This window comes from Haemaphysalis longicornis, unplaced genomic scaffold, assembly GCF_048455015.1.
Source record: "Haemaphysalis longicornis isolate Haplotype H1 unplaced genomic scaffold, Haemaphysalis longicornis Haplotype H1 scaffold_1, whole genome shotgun sequence".
NCBI lineage: Eukaryota > Metazoa > Arthropoda > Arachnida > Ixodida > Ixodidae > Haemaphysalis > Haemaphysalis longicornis.
In genome coordinates, this window is record NW_027526203.1 from 240,730,816 (window position 1) to 240,740,135 (window position 9,320).

Below are 9,320 nucleotides of genomic sequence, written 5' to 3' on the forward strand. Positions count from 1 at the left end.
TTAGGGGGTTCAAACACATGTCCAGGTGGTACCATCGCCTGCTCACAAAGACCTCTCCACGTTTTCCACAAGCAGAGCTGTAACCAGAGTACCATTCGTGAAACAAGCTAGGTACCCAAACTCAACGCCCCTGTATGATGAGCGCTTCAAACAAATCCAGGACGCGCTGTCACAATCCACAATCCACAATCCTAAATTCCGCAATACAAACTGTAAAATTCCGAAGCCAAAAACTACGCCAAAGTCCAGAGCCAACGCATGGGCTATGACCGCAAAGGAAATGTGTTGCGACCCGAGTGCGATGGTAGCGCAATCAGATATATACACCGCTTTCATAGCACAAGGGACCCTGTTTCGATTCCGACTGCGGGAGGCGTTTTTTTTTTTTTTTTTTTTTTCAATTGGCTGCCCATGTTATTCTTTCCTGCCGCTAGTAACCATGTGCCCCTTGGGCCTCTGGGATGCCCCAGTGGTAAGGTTGCCGGTTTGAGGGCGCGAAGGTCCCAGGTTTGATTCCCCGGATCTCCCCAACCACACTTTTGTTTTTGAAGCGCGCACTCCCAACAACTGCTCGTGGGCGCCTTTCCTCCTCGCCACATCCGCGCGAACAGAAGAATGCTTCTACAGCTCCGCTGCTAGAAAGCAGCAGCGAGCAGTCGGCATACCCGCTTTGTACGTCTAACGGTAAATGCCTAAATCTAGCTGTGGTGGACCAGGCCAATGATTTATTATCAGAAACTTTTGGCGAGTGTTGTAACGTAATTGTGTCGTCCTGATGGTCTGTGACTGTATTATTAAATGAATGTGCAACGCTCATGCGATAATCAAGCCTTACTACAGCCGCTAATGCTGTGGAGGAAAGTGTATTTGAAGATTTCAAGGGAGAGTTCCAGAGGACATTTCGCTATGACGCGATAGCGTGTTATTGACGCCCAGGAAAGCGTTTTGGAACAGAGTTTTTAGATCATTTAAGACTTGCGCTTCACGAGCACTGAGTCACCAAAGAGAGAAAGACTAGGAGCAAAGGCTTTAGTGGCGAAGCATCTTAGGGGCTGGTGCTGTTGGCGTCTCCTGTCGTCTTGTTAATCGTCGTCTCATGTAGTCACGGTACTAAAACACCGGGAAACTCGTTTACGCCTGACGCTAGAACGTAAGACATACTAAAAAACCGCGGGACACTCGTTTGCACCTCGATCTAGAGAGCTTCTTCTAAGACAAGAGACCTTTACAGCAAAGTTGTATACCTCTACCCCCGACGGTCTCATCTCCGTAGGCAAAAATGCCAAGGCGCCAATAATACACTTATACACTGCATGCTTCGCCCTTCAGCAGGTGTCACGTTAGTGGAGATGGCCCGGGATTTTTAATCACCGCATCTGACGAGAGACAGAGCACTTTTGCGGTTATGCGACTTGAAGTGTGATCGTGAAAGGTTGTAGCTGCGGGGTGGTGGTAACTATAAAGAAAAAAAAAAAGCAGGCTAGTGGTCAGTTTGAGCGAGAAAGCGATATTGTCAGTGTTTTAAAGTGTTATGCTATATTGTTTAGGGTGAACTGAACAGTGCAGTTTTTTGTAGGGAGAGAGTGAAGATGTTCGTTGTGGATGAAGTTGTTGGAGCATAGGAAAATGGGGTAAACAGATGGTAGAAAACACAAAGAAGTAACCTTAAGTCTAGGGTACAATATGCGGAAGCTCCTTATTGTGCCCTCTCAGTCAGCTCGCGGTGATCTTAAGGTAGCAAGATAGCACAAGCTACCTTCCACGTGTTGATAAAAGAGGAATATGTCGTATTCTAAGCACATCTCAATTTTAACCACCCTCGCCTACTGTCGGGGAAAAAATTCGGAATACATGCGAAAATAAGCCCCCCCCCCCCCCCCCCACACACACACACACACTTTTCTAAGAAGCCATTGCAAGGCGGATTTAAGACGAGTGGAAGATTGTTCAAGTTGACGTTGTGGCTAGGCCATTTAAGAAGCTTTCAATTACAAAACACTTCAACGCAAAAGAAGACGATTTGCTGGGAGATACTGAAAGCAGAGGCCCAAGCGGCACAACTCACTCTAATGGTAGTGAAGGTGACTGGGCACCATACGAAAGCGGCGGGTTCACAGTACCTATTTTTCGGTTGAATATTTGTCCAATAAAACATTATTCCTTTCGCCCGTCTCGTCGAGATACGGCCGCGAAAATAAGTGGCGCGAAGGGGGGGGGGGGGTGGAAGGGTGGAATTTAGGTTTTTCTAATCTAAACACCCCCCTCAATTTGGGCATCGCAATCTTGGCAAAAGGGGGTGCTTAAAATCGAGTAAATACGGCATAATGTTTGAGTTGTTCTCCCCATAGCATACACGTGGAAATGGCTAGGTTGCGCTGAAAAGGATGGATGTGTTCCCGTACTTAGCAGAGTTTAAAGCTTATGTTTCACGTTCCCACCTAACATCTTCGCCCACGTAGATTTGTACATACTTGTGTTAATTTGTCATCTACAGAGTTTGCGATTCGTCAGAGTTGAAAACCCTTGTGACACTGTGACGGATCGTGTTTTTAGAATAGGATGAGGAGACATTCTTAATATTTCCCGGAAGTGGCTCCTCGATTAATTAGCGATGGCTCCTCGCGACCACGATTATTGCGGTAATCGTGCTCGCGAGGTTTGTGCGTTCACGTGCCACTTTTTCGGTGCCTCGTTTTCTTCCAGCCCCTTCTGACTGGGTGTCGAGATAACGTTAACTTGCTTTATTGTGGATGGGAGCATCTTACCGAAGCGTTTAGGTATTTTTGCTGCAGCCAATAGTCTAATGTCATTTGAGAGTCTGTCTATGTTCGCGCATATACTCGGTACCTGAGCTAGTCGGAATGCGGAGAGAATTGCTACAACTTCCGCTTCTTCGTTCCAGCATGTAGGAGAGTCAGGCAGTCAAAAAGATTGCCGGAACAGTTAACTACGACAATTGCTTTATCTTACTTCTGCACATCCCGGAATCAGTGTTACCATAATTTGTAAATCGTGTTCTCATAATTTTGGAACTACTTTGACCCTATGCTTTCACATGGAGGAGAGCAGAAGCCAACGTGGACATTTGCGGTCATCTGGGAACGGCTGCGCCGACGGCGGTATGCCGAACAATATGCACGGTGCCATTTCGCAAACGGAACAAGCCAAATAGGCGGCACATCGGAAGGCTCTTTTCGTCGCTAGATAAAGATGACCACAAAGGGGAAATTGTTCATAATATTCACAACAAAATATTCTCCCTGTGCAATTATTATTAAATCCATTAAATCCAACCAGTCAGTCAGTCCGTCAGCATTCTAATCAATCTTCAAATTAATCTCATTGTTCAACTCAGCAGTATATGTAAGAATGTTTCAGTTAACTTCAGCCGGAGTTTCAAAAAATGCCGATGCACTCTAAGGCGACGCGACCAAATGAATGTTGCTCTATTTTACATGTGGTGCGTCACACTAATTTTTGCACCTTAGCTAATCAGACAATCAGTCACGCTTAATTAGCCAACTTCTGAAGCAACGGAGCTCGGCAAAAAATTTCGATTTGAGAGCTGCAGAGCGGTTTGCAGAATGTCCAAATAAACTGTTTCAATCTCTCTATCTATTCAGTATTACTGTTTTTATGCTTGATGGAAAAATAGAAAAAAACACCACATGACATGCCCACATGCGCGTCCTGATCGCAGTGCCCCCCAAATGATTCGCCACATACAGCCATCGGCGTGCTGCCGCTTGAAAGGTGACTGTTCAGCGATGTAGGCGTTGGCTGTAACGCCAGCGATGGGCTCCCCTCGCGACAGTTCGTCATAGCGATAAGAAGCAACGGTTATCGTTTGCGTCGCTGACCTGTCGCTTTTTAAGCGGCAGCTCGCCTGTGGCTGTTCGTGCACGGAACGATTTGGAGCACTGCAATCACGACGCACAAGTGGGCATGTCACGTAGTGTTTATGCATGTCATGCATGAGTAAGCTGGAAAATACTACGGAAACTATTTTATTCGGAAGTTTTGCAAACCGCTACGCAACTTTCTATTTGGAATTTTTTGCTAGCGTTGCTGCTGTAGAATTTGGCTAAATAATCTTCACTAATTATCTAATTAGTTAAAATACAAAAAATTGTTGCTCCAATCCTGGCTGTAAATGGGGTTGGACTGCGAAGCTGTAAACGACACCCACGACAATTACCAACGTGACGTCACTTGAATTCGCACACGGGGCTGTAAAAAGAGGGTAACCAGAGACAAATGAAATGTACTTAACCGAACTTTCTAGTACTGCACAACGACATTCACGACTGCTTTATGTTCACACGCGCACGCACACACACACACACACACACACACACACACACACACACACACATACACACGCACGCACACACGCATCCGCACACAAACACACACACATGCATCCGCACACACACGCGCACACGCACACACACGCACACACGCCCACGCACGCACACACACACGCGCACGCGCGCACACATACACATGCACACGAACACACCCACATAAACACACGCCCACGCACGAGCACGCGCACACACACGCACATGCATACGCGTGCATACACGCACAGGCACACGCACACGCGCACACGGACGACGCACGCACACACATACACACACACGGACGCATGCACACACGCAGGCATGCACGCACGCGCGCACTCAGACAGACGCATGCACGCACGCGCCCACACACGCACGCACACTCAAGGCCACACAGATGGACGTGCGCACGCACGCACACACACACATACGAACGCACGCACGCACGCACGCGCGGACGCACACTGACGCACGCACACAAGTACGTAGGCACTCACACACCGATGGTTTGTAACAGCACCCAGAGCTCGCACCACCGCTTCGCTTTAGCCCCACATTATCCGTTTCTTATTCAACGCCTCAGTAACGCGTGTAGGCATAAAAAAACCCGACTTTTTTGGAACCCGGCCTGATACAACTAAAAGCACCCACCGACTGATCAGCACGTGGTATGCTCCAGGGGCGACAGGAGCCTTTCCCGCAATGCTTGAAGCTTCTCCGCAATACCCACACTTTAAACCCTTCAGGAACCTTGTGGAACCAATATACTGATGCCATGTTTTATATACTGGTAGTTCTCACTCCCAAGATAACATGGTGAGAAAAATATCGGAGAAAATTCGGAAAATTATGCGTAATCATGCTGAAAAGATCGCCGCCCATAGAGTTGCGCTCATCCCTGATCGCCTGGTGGCCGATGGCGGAACTAGGCGTGAGCCGGCACGGCCGGACTGGAGGAGCGTCAGGCGCTCACTTTCATACGGCCTGCGCTTCGGGTATAGTTCCCACCTTTCATCGCCGCTAGTTCGTGGCGCTGCGGACCAACCCTCGCTAGTTGACCTACAGCACGGGCGGGGTAGAGGAGCGGCGAGCGCGCATTTGCCGCTGCCCTAGCCCGGCCGTGGCTACAGGTGATACCAGTGATACCTGTCCGTGTTCATTTACATGGGCGTTTTTAAAATAGGCGATTCCTTCCCCTCTTCTGAATTTTCAGTCTAATAGGGTCAAACTGCCTAACATTATCATCCGAAAGCGCCGGATCAACCATTTGAAAGAACCATTTTAACGCGGGGCACATGACGAAAAATATGCGAGGTCTTCATATCTTATCAGCGGCTGTATTATATGAAAATGGTGAGACAGGCAATAAACACGGAACTTTCCGTGCCTGAAATATCAATTCTTATTTTTCATTTCGGATGATGTCTTGGTTTGCACACGCACAGGGTACGACCGGTGGCCCGAATGATTTCCCGTCGAGGGAGATAAGGTTATCGCTTAGCTAAAAGGGATTCTGCTATTCACGCTCCGGTCGGGCTGAGCGGACCGCCGGCAGCGAAGCGCATTGTGAAAAAACATACAGCTAAAGCTCTTGATCATGCAACTGAAGGGCACAACGAGTTTTCTTTTTGGCGAGATATAGCAACGAAGGTATTCATTTGTACCGGTGATATTCCGTGGCAGATCCAAAATACGCGCGGCGAGCGTCGTCGGCTCACTCGGCCAGAGGCGATGCGTCAGAAAGGAGCGTTGGAAGGGTAGAGGGTTGGTTCGAAGCGCCCTCACTCTCAAGAATCTGCTGTATGGTTTCCTTCTTGGGTGCGCAGGCCGTATGAAAGTGCGCGCTCGCCGCTCCTCCAGTCCGGCCGTGGAGCCGGCACGGCCGGACTGGAGGAGCGGCGAGCGCGCACCGCTCCTCCAGCCCGGCCGTGGAGCCGGAAAGCTGGGGATGGATTTCGTGGAGGATGCGCAAGGTGACCTTTTGACCGGAGGCACACCCGCGCCGACACACCCTTCGCAGCAAATCACGTGATTCTCCGGGCCCGCTGTCGGCGCTGCGCACAAGGCCCCGTTTTAAGTCGTTTTGCGACTTAGCGCGACGGCCGCTACAGGAGCGGCCGCTCAGCTGGTCGGCAGCCGACCAAAACCGCCGCCTTCCATGCATGCGCCGCTTGGTCGCCAGGGGATATGTGACTCATTTTGCGCCGCATTCGCCGAGAATGAAAGCGAGGCCGGGCTTCCTTATGTGAGCGTTGCACGGGACCGAACGACCTTGAGCCGTGGTCGGCAATACAGCTATATGAAAGGTTAACCAAGCGGATCCAAGACTCAACCGGACTAAGCCAAGCTTTTGCTTCGCATATCCAAGGTTAGCTGAGCTATAGGCCGCAGCCATTTTTTCTCTGCCTCTTAAATCGTGGCATAGATCTGTGGCAATAATGAAGGACGATAAGTTTTCAACATACCAGCACCACTCAAACATGTGACGTCCCCGACTTGGTGCGCTCAGCTTCAAATATTTACTTCGTTTGTGCGTGACTATAGTCCTTAATCAGTCTTATCCGCATATTCGCAAAACATATCCGCAAACGACACGTCAGAATGGCGTGCCTCGTTAGTTTTTTCGCAATTGTATTGGTTCTTCCAACCATTCTGCATACGGACTTTCAGTTTCACACTTTGAAAACACCGACCACTTATTATATTCACGTCCTGGCTACCATAATAGCGTGGTTACGGCGATGAGGAAGATTTTTAAGGCATAGCGATGGCAATTTTATTAGCGTCGGGTTCTTCCTCCATCACTTCTGAAAAGGTATTCGCAAATACTTGCCTTCTCGCGACGACACGTCGTGCGGTCAGGTGGCGGGAACGGTCCGAGCTCCAAGAGGCCGTCGGAGTTCAGGAGGGGTGCGGACCCATCTCGGTTCGGGCCCGTCAGATCCATCACCGACCAAGAAGTGGTCTTGTGCGCGAGCAAGAGCGCCTTTCGGCCCTGGGGAACGCCAGAACAAACGGTCACGGTTATGTAACCACAATTCCGATGCCGCACGCAATCATGCCTTGAGCTCACCACGGGTAGGCGGCTCACACTTCCCGGAAGGGCCTGCCCAGGCGAACCAGCGAGGTGTATACCAAGAACATTCGGTCCTTCCACGGTCCTCCCACGACACGAAAAGACACGCGCAATCGGAGGTGACGATGATGGCGACGACGACGATGGCGAGGCTTCTCAATGCGCCTCGACTAAAATAACCCTGAACTTCGCATACAGCTTCTTGTCCAATCCCATGTGTGGGCAGGCATGTGCCACGACACAAGGTTACCAACAAACCAAGCAACTTTCCGGGGGGCACTAGTCACAAACTGCCGGGCAGTGAGTGCCCGCGGAATTAACGTTACCTATAGGTAACAACAATTAAAAATCGCTGTTTCTTGTTTTCGTATGTTGGCGTAAGGATTTTATTGTTACTGTGGTCTTTCTTTTCCTATTGGCACATTTGCTTTTCCCAATGAATTTTCTCTTTAAACGTCTATTCAATCAATCATATAACCAACCAATCAATGTTATCTTCGCTGTCCTGTGGTGGTAGTGTAGCGGAATACGTGTTTCCCACTTTTCATATGCATAGTGAAGCGTAGTTCCGGCCGAATGTGATACACGCACAAAATTAAGAAGCTAGGATTTTTTTTATCTGGAGACATATACCAGAAATTTTCAAGTTTTATACCGTTTCGTAACATATATTTATTCAATTTGCGCAAATGGTGGAGGGCCGCCTATGTTGGCTGGTTGAACATAAAGCGAGACGGATAAATATTGATAACACAATTTTACCACACATCAGCGGCTATTTTAAAGCAAAGCTTTCTAGCCCTAGCCAACGGTTTTCTCGTGGCGTGCGGGACAACTAACTCCCAACGCGGCGGAGGCGGCTACGACATGTCGAGAGTGGTCGACCAGCGTTGAAGCCTCCTAAGCTTCCTATGGCACCAAGACTGCCAGAACAGAGGCCCTCGCTATGCATGTAGCGAATCAGAATGGAAAATGAGGGGCTCGTTGAATTATCACCGAAATAAGCGTTGACAGTAAAGAAAACCACGGAAAGCAAAGGGGAGAATGTGGTACGTCATTGAAACAGATAAAGAATTAGGAAAGACAGAAAGAAAGGGCAGAAAAAATTCCAGCCGGGCGGCATCCGAACCCACGACCTCCAGAATACGAGTCTGGTGCGATGAGCACTACGCTACCGGCGGGGCTATTTTACCCTCCACTTTCTGGGCATTTATGTTAACGTATTTTTGTTTCCTGCGCTTGGGGGTGGTAGCCAGCGCCACTCTGAGTGCTCGGGGTGAAGGAGACCTTCTTTTTAACCCCTAGGCCGTGACTCGAGTGTCTACGACATGTCGAGAGTGGTCGACCAGCATTGAACCGCCTAAGCTTTCTATGGCACCAAGACTGCCAGAACAGAGGCCCTCGCTATGCATGTAGCGAATCAGAATAGGAACTGAGGGGCTCGTTGAATTAAGACAGAAATAAGGGTTGGCAGTAAAGAAAACCGCGGAAAGCCAAGGCGAGAATGTGGTACGTCATTGAAACAGATAAAGAATTTGGAAAGACAGAAAGAAAGTGGAGAAAAAATGCCCGCCGGCTGGGATCCAAACCCACGACCTCCAGAATACGCGTCTGGTGCGATGACCACTACGCTACCGGCGGGGCTGTTTCCCCTCCACTTTCTCGAGTATTTATGTTAAGGTATTTTGTTTTCCTGCGCTTGGGAGAGGTAGCCAGCGCCACTCGGACTACTCAGGGTGAAGGGGACCTTGTTTTTAACCCCTAGGCCGTGACTCGAGTGCCTACGACGTGTCGAGGGTGGTCGACCAGCGTTGAACCCTCTTAAGCTCCCTATGGCACCAAGAATGCCAGAACAGAGGCCCTCGCTATGCATGTAGCGAATCAGAATGGGAAATTCC